The following is a 12,762-nucleotide window of genomic DNA, read 5'->3' as shown; positions in this document are numbered from 1 at the left end:
CATCCTTTTTAGGACACACCCTCGGTAATCTAGACTGGTTTCAAACACTTGGCAATCCTGCCTCAGCCTCTGACTTGAACTACCCACCACTTGAGATCCTTTCCTTTTTCAGATCACGAACTTAAAAGGAGATGAATGAACGGAAAGTAAAGGAAAAAGGAGAGACCGCCCCAGACCAGAGAAGCGTGGGGGCGGTACAGAAAAGCATGAGGAAGAAAATGAAAACCATCAGTTCTATGCCATCTATATGCATTTAGTCTTTCAAGCCTGTCCGAGAGGGCACAGGAACGACCGTTGGAATATTATTCACATATAGCTTGTGCTACTCAACATAAATAGACATCCCCCCAACTCTTTACATCTTTATTTTATTTTATTTTATCTTATTTATGTCTTCCTTCCTTCTTCCTTCCTTCCTTCCTTCCTTCCTTCCTTCCTTCCTTCCTTCCTTCCTTCCTTCCACAAGACAGTGGTACCCCATGCTGGCATAGTGGAGTCTGCAGAGTTCCCCACACAATGATCAATGCTCGGCCACATGTATTACCTATTGGCAAGTAAGGCTGTAAATCTGGCGCCAATGGAAGTACGTGGGAAGGAATTCGTGGACACATGGAAAAACCTAAGAATCCCTACGCTTGTGCCACTGATTCCAGACACTGTCCAACAGGGGAACTGGCTAGATCACAAGCATCAGTTATCTTGCTTTTTTTGTTGTTTTTTTATTTTTTTTTCCCAGACAGGGTTTCTCTGTGTAGCCCTAGCTGTCCTGGAACTCATTCTGTAGACCAGGCTGGCCTCAAACTCAGAAATCTGCCTGCCTCTGCCTCCTGAGTGCTGGGATTAAAGGCGTGCACCACCACTGCCTGGCTCATCTTGCTTTTAAGAAGGATGCTGGACCTGGCAAGATGACTCAGCTGGTAAAGATGCCTGCCATCAAGTCTTGAGTTAGAGCCCTCAGACCCACACGATGGGAAGAGAGAACCAACTCCCACAAGTTGCTCCCTGGAGGCATGTGTCCACGTGCGTGCAGACACCTGTGGAAGCCAAAGGAGCAGGAGTTACAGGGAGCTGTGAGACACTGCATGTGTGTGCTGGGAACTGAATTTGGGTCCTCTGTAAGAGCAGTGTATGGTTTTTAAGATTTATTTATTTTGTATACATGAGTACACTGTAGTTGTCTTCAGACACCCTAGAAGAGGGCATCAGATCTCATTACGGATGGTTGTGAGCCACCATGTGGTTGCTGGGAATTGTAAGTGCTGAGAATTGAACTCAGGACCTCTGGAAGAGCAGTCAGTGCTCTTAACCACTGAGCCATCTCTCCACACAAGGTCCTAATCCTCAGCAGAGCATTGTCATGTTTGGAAACAACCAAACACCAAAGGAGCCTTGCCAGCAAGAAGGAACATTTAGTAAGAGCCTGTTGTGGGAAAATTCTCCTATGTACCTTTAAATTTGCAGCAGTTCATAAGGTAGATGTTGTAGCCACATGTTGGAAGTGAAATTGAGTTCTCTGGTAGGCTGAAGACCTTCCCCCAGAGAGATTCATACCCTAGGCCATCTGCTTTCAAAGGCTGAGACCCACCATGCTGTTGGTCCTCCATGGCCAGAGGTAGGAAGAGGCTTGATGTCAGGCAAGCACATCCTTAATGGGGGTGACATCTAGACCCATGACAATGGAGAGAAGTGGGGTGCAGAGACAGTTGTCCCATGCAGCCAGATCCCCAGGCCTCTTGGTTCCACGAAGGAACAGACACTGACTGAGAAGAGCCAGCGGGTGGCACTGTCTCTGAGAACAGGCCTGGCAAGGATACGTACGAGGCCTGCTCAGCAGAACGACTACCTTAGGGCTAGATAAGGAAGCAGAGGTGGCACACTCATGCCAAGGGCTATCCCCATTCACTGGTTGGCCCATGCCTCTAACAGAGCCCCCTGGCATCCCTATATGGTTGGAACCTGAACTCTCCTTTAGGGACTGCTTACTGGACCCAGAATAGTGTGACCCAGGTCCAGGATGCTGACTGAAGAGCCCTAGAGAACCTCTGTGGGTCAGCCCTGGAGTCACAGGCCAGCCTGGTTCCTCACGAGTAGCATAAGGGAGCCCTTTGACATTGCCCTTCACAGAGGGCCTGGATTTGACAGGCTGGGCAGTGAGTGTATTCAGAGCACAAGGAACTCAAGGCTGAAGGAAGACACTGTTATCAGATGGTTTCCCTACCCACACTCCTGCCTTGGTCACATTTCTGGGCCATTCAACTCATAGGTCACCATGAATTAATATTATATAAAAAAAAAAATCGTGTCACTTTGCAGAAAGCAAGCATGGTTCTGCTGCACTAACTTTCCGGATACCAAAAACATTCATTTATTTAAGATGTCAATATATAACAGTGCTCAAGCATTTTTTTTTCGGTCCTAGAGGTGGATTCAGGACTTTGGACATAGTAAGTAAGCACTCTATCCCTGAGTTATCTTTCCTGCCTCAGTTTTTTATTCCCAGAACTACTAAGCTGGACACAGTGGTGTACACCTTTAATCTCAGGGCTCAAGAGACAGGCAATGGGATCTCTGTGAGGTCGAGGCCAGCACATTCCAGGCCGACCAATGCTTCATGGTAAAACCCTATTTAAAACACAAACTTCCTCCCTTTCTTTTTTGGCAGTACTGGGGATTGATCTTAGGGCTTCATGCACACAGGCACGTGTTCCACCACTGAGCTGCAGTTAAAACCCTTACTTCAACTTAAGCACCTGAGTGCCCCCAAGCCAAGTATTATGCCCCCCATCCTACTCATCTGTGAAATGGGAGCAATAATGACCTGGTTTTATTTTATTTTATTTTATTTTATTTTTTAAGATTTATTTATTTATAGCCGGGCATGGTGGCACATGCCTTTAATCTCAGCACTTGGGAGGCAGAGGCAGGCAGATTTCTGAGTTCGAGGCCAGTCTGGTCTACAGAGTGAGTTCCAGGACAGCCAGGGCTACACAGAGAAACCCTGTCTTGAAAAACCAAAAAAAAAAAAAAAAAAAAAAAAGATTTATTTATTATTATACGTAAGTACACTGTAGCTGTCTTCAGATACCTCAAAAGAGGGCATCATATCTCATCATGGATAGTTGTGAGCCACCATGTGGTTGTTGGGATTTGAACTCAGAGTAGTCAGTGCTCTTAACCACTGAGTCATCTCTCCAGCCCATGACCTGGTTTTAAAGACTCAAGGTCCGTCAGTGTGTAATGGTAGAAAGATGCTTGGGCTTGCATTTGGAGCTGGTGACTGCTTCCCCTTGCTGGGTGAACTGGAGAAAATTCTTAATCCCGCTGGGCTTGAGGACTCAACAGTAAAAAGAATATGAGGAATGGGCATCTCCAAAGACATTTGTTGGAGCAAAGGATGCCTTGCTCATGTGAAGCCGCTCAGCGCCTGTCCCTGCTTCTCTATTCACACAAAGTCTTCCCTTTGGTTGGCCATTACTCCACACTTGTCTGCAGCCTTGCCCTGACCTAAGTTACCCTCAACCATGGGACGACTTCATGCGACTCCATGGGTCACGCCCTAGGTAGTGTTGGCAGCCTCCTGCTTCTGATTCCTTAACTTTTCCTCCAGCATCCCTCTATTACTGTCTGAACGCTCACCCAAACTTGGTGTTGATGTTGTTTAGTCCCTGCTGTGAAGCATCAATACTTGGGACCAGGGGCTGCCTCTCAGAGGAGTGACTAGGTCAGGAGGACACTGAATTAGCAGGTTCATGGCGAGGAGTATACAAGGTTGGCTCCACAGAGCAGGAAGGGAAGTAGAAGAGAAGACTGAGTGTACTGTGAACAGGGTGGCTGGGAGAAAAGATTGGTTTTTTTCTAAGGTGTTATCCCTGATGTCCCCAGGCTTGGCTGCCAGTACCCAGTGCTACCTATGGCATTTCTAAGCTATCACCCTTCTCCAAATACCCCAACAGTCGTGTCTCTTTCCTTGTCTGGCCTCTACTTTTTGGTGAGCCAAACCCTTAGTTTCTCCTGGACAAGCCTGGGATGCATGAGAGTGTGGAAGGAGTGGAAGGTCCTGGGAAGGAGGCTCAGTTGGTGAAGTGTTTTCTGTACAAGCATGAAAACCTGCATTTTGATCACCCGTGCATGCATAAAGAGCCAGGGGGAATGGTGTGTACCTGTAATCTCAGTGCAGAGATGGGAGGTGGAGATGGAAGCCTGTCTGGGGCTTGCTAGCCAGGCTGGTCTTGCCAAAACCAGTGAGCTTCAGGTTCTGTGAGAGACTCTGTCTCAAAAACTAAGATGGGTGGCTGGTGAGATGGCTCAGCAGGTAAGAGCACCCGACTGCTCTTCCGAAGGTCCTGAGTTCAAATTCTAGCAACCACATGGTGGCTAACAACCATCCGTAATGAGATCTGACTCCCTCTTCTGGAGTGTCTGAAGACAGCTACAGTGTACTTACATATAATGAATAAATAAATCTTTAAAAAAAAAAAAACTAAGATGGAGAATAATTGAAGAAGGTGGATTAGTATCGCCCTCTTGCCTACACGGGTACATTCACATGTGTGATCACATACGTGAACATGGATACATACATATATCACAGAAGAGAAGGGGGAAGGAGCGAGGGAGGGAAGGAGAGAGCCTGGAGGGAAGAAAGAGAACGAGAGAGGGCCTAATCATACGTAGTTGTTTATAAATGATTTCTGAGTAAATGAGAGTATGATCTCAGTGTGTCTGCCTGAGCAACCACTGCATACTCGGGTCAGTACATGGCCTAAACATCTTTAACAAAGATGGCGCCTCTTATAACCACTCCAAAGAGGAAGCACAGGTCTGTCCCATCGGACAAAGCAGAACAAGCTTTTCTCCTTCAGGTCCAGAGAGCTTTGGTGAGCCCTCGGGTGCTCAGGGAGAGCTTCACAGGAAAGGCGAACTTCATGTGGTATTTTCAGGACAGGCAACTGATTTGTCTCATCTCATGCACCCTTGGCAGAGGATTCCAGACCTCCTTCTCCACACTCCTCTCCAGCCTAGGACTTCCACTGACTGCCTGGGCTCATCCTTAGATACCAGGGTTCAAGAATCTATTACTCAGGTCAGTCAAGCAGGTCGGGCTTCCCTGGAGAGCTTCCTCTGAAGGTGGGCAGCGCTTGATGAGCAGTGATGAACCGTGGGAACCGGATGGTTCTTTCCACAGCCAGGGAGGAGCAGGGTGGAGATCCGTACCGCAGACCACAGGGAAGATGTCATTAGGGAGCAAGGGCAGTTCCATTGTCTTCTTCCAAAGGTGTGGCTGTGCTGGAGTAGTGGTACAGGCAAGACTGGTCATCCCTGTGACCTTGCCCTCTTGGAGGGTCATTATTGCCACTCTCTTTTCCATTTGTTTGTTTGTTTGTCGTTTTTGGTCTGGGATCCCATAGAGCCTGAGGTTGTCTGAGAGCACTGGGTTAGAGGTCTAACATTCTCAGACTGCTCAACAGCTCCATCAGTCTGCCTTGCACAGCTCCAAGGAGGCTGTGCAGCATGGCACTTAGGCATTCTGACTCAGAGACTCAAAGTGGCCAGGGTGGGAGCCCTGTCACATTCTCGATGGGTGACCTCTGGCTGAACTTCTCTTTACCCGTTTATACAGTGAGAACGGCAGGAGTAGCAGAGGTTATGCTGGCGCACGAGATGTTTTTAACTCTGCATACTTGATGAGGTAGAAGCTTGTACATCCTGTGTGCGATACTAGAAATAAATGGGAAGGTCCTTTGCAAATGGAGATGTGTCTTGGACACAATGAGGGGTGGCTTTTGTGGCGAGGGATAACAGTGTTCTCCTTTGGAATCTTGAAGAATCATCAAAAGTAATTGGGTCTAGGAGAGCCAGGCTCATGGCCTCAGTACCAGGGGGCAGAGGCTGGAGTTGGGAAGCACCTCTGGCCCTGTTCCCATTCCCCCAAAGTCCCTTGGAGCAGCAGAGAGTGCTCCCTTCCCCATACTTTCCATTGTAGTGTACGGTGAGAACCCAGGACTCCAAAATGCTCTCTTCTCATGGCTACTGGGGCTCAAAGGTAAAGATTCTAACCCCAGGAAGCTGCTGCGATGTGTTTGCTGACCAGTGCTCCAAGGAGGACAGCTTGGCTCTATACTCATCCTGCCAAAGTGTGTGTCCTAAATGCCATTGGGAAGAAGCAAATCTCTGGCTGAGGAGCACTGTAGAACAACTGGCCTGGATTCTTAAAACACTGCAGGAGTGGGCTCGAGTGTGGTTGTCTTGGTAGTGAGGTCACCACCCAGAACGCTGCAAGCCCTAGGTTGGGCCTACAGTACCACATAAACCAAGCATAGGGGCACAGGTCTATAATGCCAGCTCTTGGAAAGTGGGGCAGGAGGACCAGAAGTTCAAGGATCACCATTGGCTACATAGTAAGATAACCGAGAGCCTGGGCCAAATGAGACCCTGTCTCAAAAACAAAACAACACAAAGATGTCATGGTTGGCCCAAAAGGAAAAGGAACCATTTGAGGCTAAACAAAAAGTATGTAAAATACCCAATTAATCCCTGATGGGTCCCGAATCAAAACAGAAGGCTAGATTTGCTGAGATACGTCCACTCAGCAGGAAAGCATGACGACTGATTTGATCCCCCCACCCCCTGCGCATAATTCATATGGCAGAAGGAGAGAGCAAATTCCTTCGAGTCGTCCTCTGACTGCCACATGCATGCATATGAGTAGAGAAATAAATGTACATTTAAAATAGCAATCCAAACCCCAGAAGGGAACAAAAATGATAAAAATGAACAACTAGAGAAGCCAGAACACTGTTAGGTGATGGTGTGTGAGGCTCCTTGAGCTTCTGTACATTATAAATCCACATTAGCCAAAGGGCCGGCCATCCACTGACCTTTGGGTAAACAGTATATGGACAAACAAGCTGTAGTTTCTGCATATAATGGAGTACTAGTCTTTAATAGAGAAAGGAATTCCAACATGCTACAGCCTGGATGAACCTTGAAGACACTGTGCTCCGTGCAGGAAGCTATGAAGCAGGTCAAGCACAGTATGGTGCTACCCTAGGAGGGAGGTGGAGGCATAGGATGCTTGGAGCCAGGAAGCTGAAGGGTAGTTGCCAGGCGCTGGGGAAGGAGGAGGTAGGGAGTGGTTGTTTTGAAAAGGCAGAGCCTCAGTTTTGCAAGATCAAAGAGCTCTGGAGTTGGATGGTGGTAGAGAAAAGCAGCGATGGACATAACTCAGTCCTGCCTTTGCTGCCTGGCAGCCTTTGAATGGATAGAACGGGCCTGGGGAGCACGGCTCCTGGAAAGAGACTTTGCCTAGTGTGTTCAAGGAGGCCTTGGCTTTCATCCCCAGCCTTGGAAAAGAAAAGCAGATTTTATACATTTTAAATAAAGTTGAAGAAAAATTATCCCAGTTGAAAATAAAAGCTACAGTTGGGCGTGAGTGTGTGGGATGCACCTTTAATCCCAGCCCTTGGAAGGCAGAGGCAGGTGGATCTCTGAGCGGAAGGCCAGTTTGGTCTACATAGGGAGATTCAGGATAGCCAGGGCTACAGAGAAAGACAATCAATCAATCAATCAATCAATAATCCCAAAAGGGAAATTATCAAAGGGAACATGCCCACAGCGCCAAGATCAGTCTGGGAAGAGGAGGACAAGGATCAAAGGCATAGGTAGCCCGGGCACAGAGTGGGAGTGGGAGTCAGACTGTCTCAGTCTGTTCCCTTAATATGCTTTTGGTGGCTGTATTGTCTAATCAAACGTTAAAAGTATAATTACAAAATTTAAAAATAGTTCCTTTGGTATTGAGAAAAAAAAAATCTGTCTGACTCCCCATAAGGCGCTCCTTGAAGCGCCAGGCCCTTAGCACTTCATGAGTATATTCTGCGAGGGTTGGGGTCGGGGTGGGGATGTCTGGGGAACTCTGTGGTTTTCCTCTCTAGGCCCCTCAGAGCACCTCATCTCTCCTTTGGAGAGGTTTCCACTATGTACAGTCTCCATCGTAGACCAACAGAAGTTTTAAGAGGTTCCAGAAAGGTTCCCAGAGTTCTCAGGGACTAAACCACCAACTAAAGAATACACACGGAGGGACCCACGGAGGATGGCCTTATCTGACATCTATGGGAGGGGAGGCCCTTGGTCCTGTGGAGGCTGGATGCCCCTGTGTAGGGGGATGCTAGAGTGGTGAGGCGTGGGTGGGTGAAATAGCACCCTCTTAGAGACAAAGAGAAGGGGGAATGGATGGGAGGTTTGTAGAGGGGAGACCAGGAAGGGGGATAACATTTGAAATGTAAATTAATAAAATAACCAATTTTTAAAAAAAAAATCCAATCTCCCAGAGCCAATCCTCCTGTAGAGGCCCACATAGAAGTCTGGTAGACAATCGCAGATGGAGCTTCAGACAATAATCTGCTTCAGCTGCCAGCCCTGTGCGTGAGTCATGGCGTACACCCAGCACAGGCAAACCTTCAGGTGGTGACAGCCAAATCTGCCTGAAACTGCACGGAGATCTCTGGCAAGCACTGGGTTCTTTTTCAAGCTTCTGACCCCTGAAAGCATGAGCAAAAGCATGATTTCTTGAACCACCTAAGTTTGGGAGGCGTTTTTATTGTTTTGAGGCAAGGTTTCATGTCACCCAGGTGACCCTCAAACTCACTGTGTAGCCAAGAACCACACTGAACTCCTGGTCCTCCTGCTCCATCACCTTTAAAAAAAATGTTTCAATTGTATTTGATGCATACGTATATTTTCCCTGATTGCATGTGTACCCGTGTGAATGCCCAGTGCCTATGGAGACCAGAAGATGGCATTGGTTCCCCCTGGAACTGTAGTTACAGGCACTTGTGAGCTGCTATGTGGATGCTGGGAATCGAACCCAGGTCCTCCTGGAGAGCAGACAGTGTGCTCTTCTTAACTACTGAACCATTTCTACCATCCCATGAGTGCCAGGATGACAGACAGGTCCCACCATGCTTAGTTTATGCAATGCTAGGAAGTGAATCCAGGGCTTCAGATACAGTAGGGTAACACTCTACCAATCAAACCACAGCTTCAGTCATTTATACACAAACAAACGAAAAACTCTTCTTTCTTGCTTGCTTGCTTGTTTGCTTGCTTGCTTATCTTGCCGCACAGAAAATTATATATTCTTAGCAGCCAGAAAGAGAACAAGATAAAAGGCAGGGAAACAACATTTCTTGACTCCTATCACAGGACCAAGCTGTTCTACATACCACTTCACAAATCCCTTCAGGTCCTGAGAATCAGAGACAGCCCTTTGTCAAATAGAGAAGGCCAGACCAGACATGGTGGAACACACCTTTAATCTCAGCACTCAGGAGGAAGAGACAAACGGATCTATGTGAGCTTCAGGTCAGTCCCTGCCTCAAAGACAGCGTGTGTGAGTGTGCTGGGGGGAGACATCTTGGTTCAGAAGGGACATGGCTACATTTAGTTGACTGTCAGACTATATAGCTGATGTTTTCTGATATTCTGGTCAAGGCAAAACTCCTAAAAACAGGACTCAATGATTGGGAATTAGACAAGGAAGTTCAAGGCCAATTTAGCAGCTTGGCCTTGCTAGGAGAAAGCTCTTAGGATAAAATGAGCAGCTGTGTGATCATTTTAAAGGGTTCAGAGTGTCCATATTGCGTCATCCTGTACATTAGCCCTGTGAATGGTGAAATACAGAGTTTGAGGCAGGCTTTGAGCTTTCACGGAAACTGCCAGTGACGGAGAGCTAGGAAAAGGAAACTCCTGAGAGTTTCATGTTCTCAAATGACCCTGTGAGGACCTGGGTTGGGCTCTTCAGATAGTTAATAGTAAGATAGAGTAAATATCGCAATGTCTTGGTGAATCTCATCATGAGCCAGGCATTTGATGTAACATCCCTAATCTGGCAAGCTTGACACAGTCACCTTGTATGATATATAGAGAACATCTCTGGGGATTTAGTTATTTGTACCAACCTACACCTAGCTATGAAGTGCAGGGGATGTCTGGGACAGTGAAGGGTAGGAGAGGTGGGTGGACAGGCACCAGGTCCCATTTGGCCTGGAGCCCTGAGACAGACAGAAACATGGAGACACGAATGAGCTGCAGCACAGAGAGGTGGGCTGGGGAGAGAATTGGTCGAATGTGGTGAGTTCCGGAAGACAGTGAGTCACAGGCTCATCAGCCTATGGGTTGAGTGGAGTCGCGCCCCCAACCCTGGGTAGTCTCTTACATACATCCCAGCTAGAATGGGGTATCTGAGCTAATCCCTCAAGTTAGTCAAGAAGCCACTGCCACCAGAGAGAAAAATGGACATGCTTTAAGTCCCTCAGTTTGTCAGCACCAGGGCAAGACAAGCACTCCTGTCCCTGACTCATGTGCAAGCTTTTCCAGTCATCTTCTCGAAGTCTAGGATGGACATGGGCTTTAACTACAGGTCAGGGGACTCCTGACCTGTAACATCCAAATCAGACAGAGAAAAGGCACTATTAATAATTACACTAGAACAGCAGGTGCAAACAAGACTGCCCCAGGCAAACGGGACACACAGTCACCCTAGCATGACAGGTGACTTACACCCACCTCTAGGAAAGCCAATCTGGAACCTTATGGCCAGAGAAACCTGAGACTTAGGTATCACCTCCTACACTAGGTTAGGAGCCAGAGTATGGAGGAAGCCTAAAGGTCCCATCTTCCCAGGGTCTTCAGGGTGCCTAGAACTGGCTACCCCATAGCTGGCCTCTCTCCCCTACCTGTAACTGTGTATACATAAACAAAGGTGTCCCCACTTGTCCTGTTCCTGCCTATTCGAGGGCAAATAGGCAGAGGGTGCTCTGCCTTGGCCCCACACAACTCCAGTTCCAGGTGCCTCTCACTAGTAATAGCCACTGAGCCAAAGCCGCCATCACCATGGAGTGTGACTATCAGGCCTTTTATGACCCCAAAAGCAACAAGGGTAGAGGTATGGGAAAAACCTGTCACTCCTGGTCCAGAAAACAGGTCACTGTAAAAACATCCAGGATAGCCTGAGTCAGTTTTGCTGCTTCCTTCCTCCCCACATCCTTGCTCTGAGTCCAAGAGCCACATAGCTGGTGGGAGGTGGTGGGAAGCTGGAATACCATCTTGCACAGTAGGGGATTCTCCAAAGAAGTGGAGTGCTTTGAGGGGTAGGGGAGTTGAGGTGGGTAGTCCCAATGGATTGTTCCTTGGGTTACCATGTCTTTCACACCCACATGTTTCTGGCCATAAGGTTTTTGGGTCTACCCATGTGATTTGCTTGGGCCAATAGCACATTAGCAAATCTGAAAGCCTTGATCCCACTCCTCCTCCTTTTACCCACGTATTCCTTTCTTGAATCACTACAGCTAAGAGAAGCAACCCAAGTCAGTGTGCTAGAAGCTCCCATCATAGACAGTTCCCGCATCCCTAGGGTAAGGGACCTTACCATCTAGCCCTGTTTCACTACAAGCTGACAGCCAATGAAGATGAGTCTAGAAGAGCCAGCAAGCAGAGCCCAACACAAATTGAAGGCCCACACTACAGTAAGCCCATTACATACTTATTTGAAGTCTTTAAATTTTAGGAATTTTATTGTAAGAGATAAGGGGAATGCTGGTTTAATAACTCCATTAGGGTGGAGACAAAGTTTGAAAGAGACTTTAGAGCTTGTGCTTTGAATTCATGAATGAGGAATTTGGATCTGGGTGACTCCTGAAGCCTAAGGGTTTCTGCCCCACCACCCTCTTCCCTGACAAGAAGCTCATTCTGGGTCCACTGATCTGGCTTAGGACATGGCATGCAGTCTAGGCCAATCTACGATGTCTAGTCAGTAGTGATGGGTTAGGAATAAGTGTGTGACACTTAGGATTTTCACTGAGCAAGAAACCAGGCTCTTCCCTGCGGTGTCCGGATTATAGCATAGCCCCACTCTGTGATGTTAGCTCAGTGAGGTTTATCGTGAACTGTGAGAGTAGAAGAGATTTGTGTTGTGTCACAAAGGTGGTAGTAGGTCATCAAAGGAGCCATGGGAAATATATAGGCACCATCCTAGTAAGTGGGAAAGTCCACAATGGGACCCAGTACCCAGCCCTCCAGGGGACTCAGGCTCTGTTCGCAACCCTCTGTGCACAGCCGACTTCTCTGAACCCAAGAACACCAAAGTGCACACCCACCAGGTCCACACCCAGAAGTTCTAATTCAAAGGCTCTGCAGCAGGGCTTAAGGACACCATTTGCAAGGCCTATTGACTATTGTAGTGTGTGCATCATGGGAAACATGGGACTCCTTTCTCATCACACGGGTCGGAAGAAAGTCAGGCCCTTGGAGCTGGAGTTACAGGTGGTTTTGAGCTGCCTGGTGTGGTACTGGAAACTGAGCTCTGGCTCTCCAGAAGAGCAGCAAGTGCTCTTAACTGCTGAGGGCCCCTAACCCCAGCCCGTCCTTTTTCTTTATACTGGTAATTGAACCAAGGTCTCTCAGCAAATGCTCTACTTTTGAGCAATATGCACAGCCTTTTTTTTTTCTTCATATTTTTAAAACAAGATCTTGCTAGCCTGTAACTAACTCACCCTGTAGCCTTAAATTTTCAGTCCTTCTGCCTGAAACTCCCAAGTAGGTAGGATGGCTGACCTGTGCCACCAGGTCTGATCTGTATTTCTAATCAAAACAAGCAATTGTATTTAATTCGTCAGTAAATGTGCTGGCGGGTTTTGTATTAACTTGACGCAGCAAGGTAGAGTCCAGAAAGGTAGGAGCCTCAACTGAGAGAATGCCTCAATAAAG

This window comes from Mus caroli, unplaced genomic scaffold (genome assembly GCF_978045245.1).
Source record: "Mus caroli unplaced genomic scaffold, Mus_caroli_1 scaffold_8, whole genome shotgun sequence".
NCBI lineage: Eukaryota > Metazoa > Chordata > Mammalia > Rodentia > Muridae > Mus > Mus caroli.
This window is presented reverse-complemented; position numbering follows the sequence as displayed.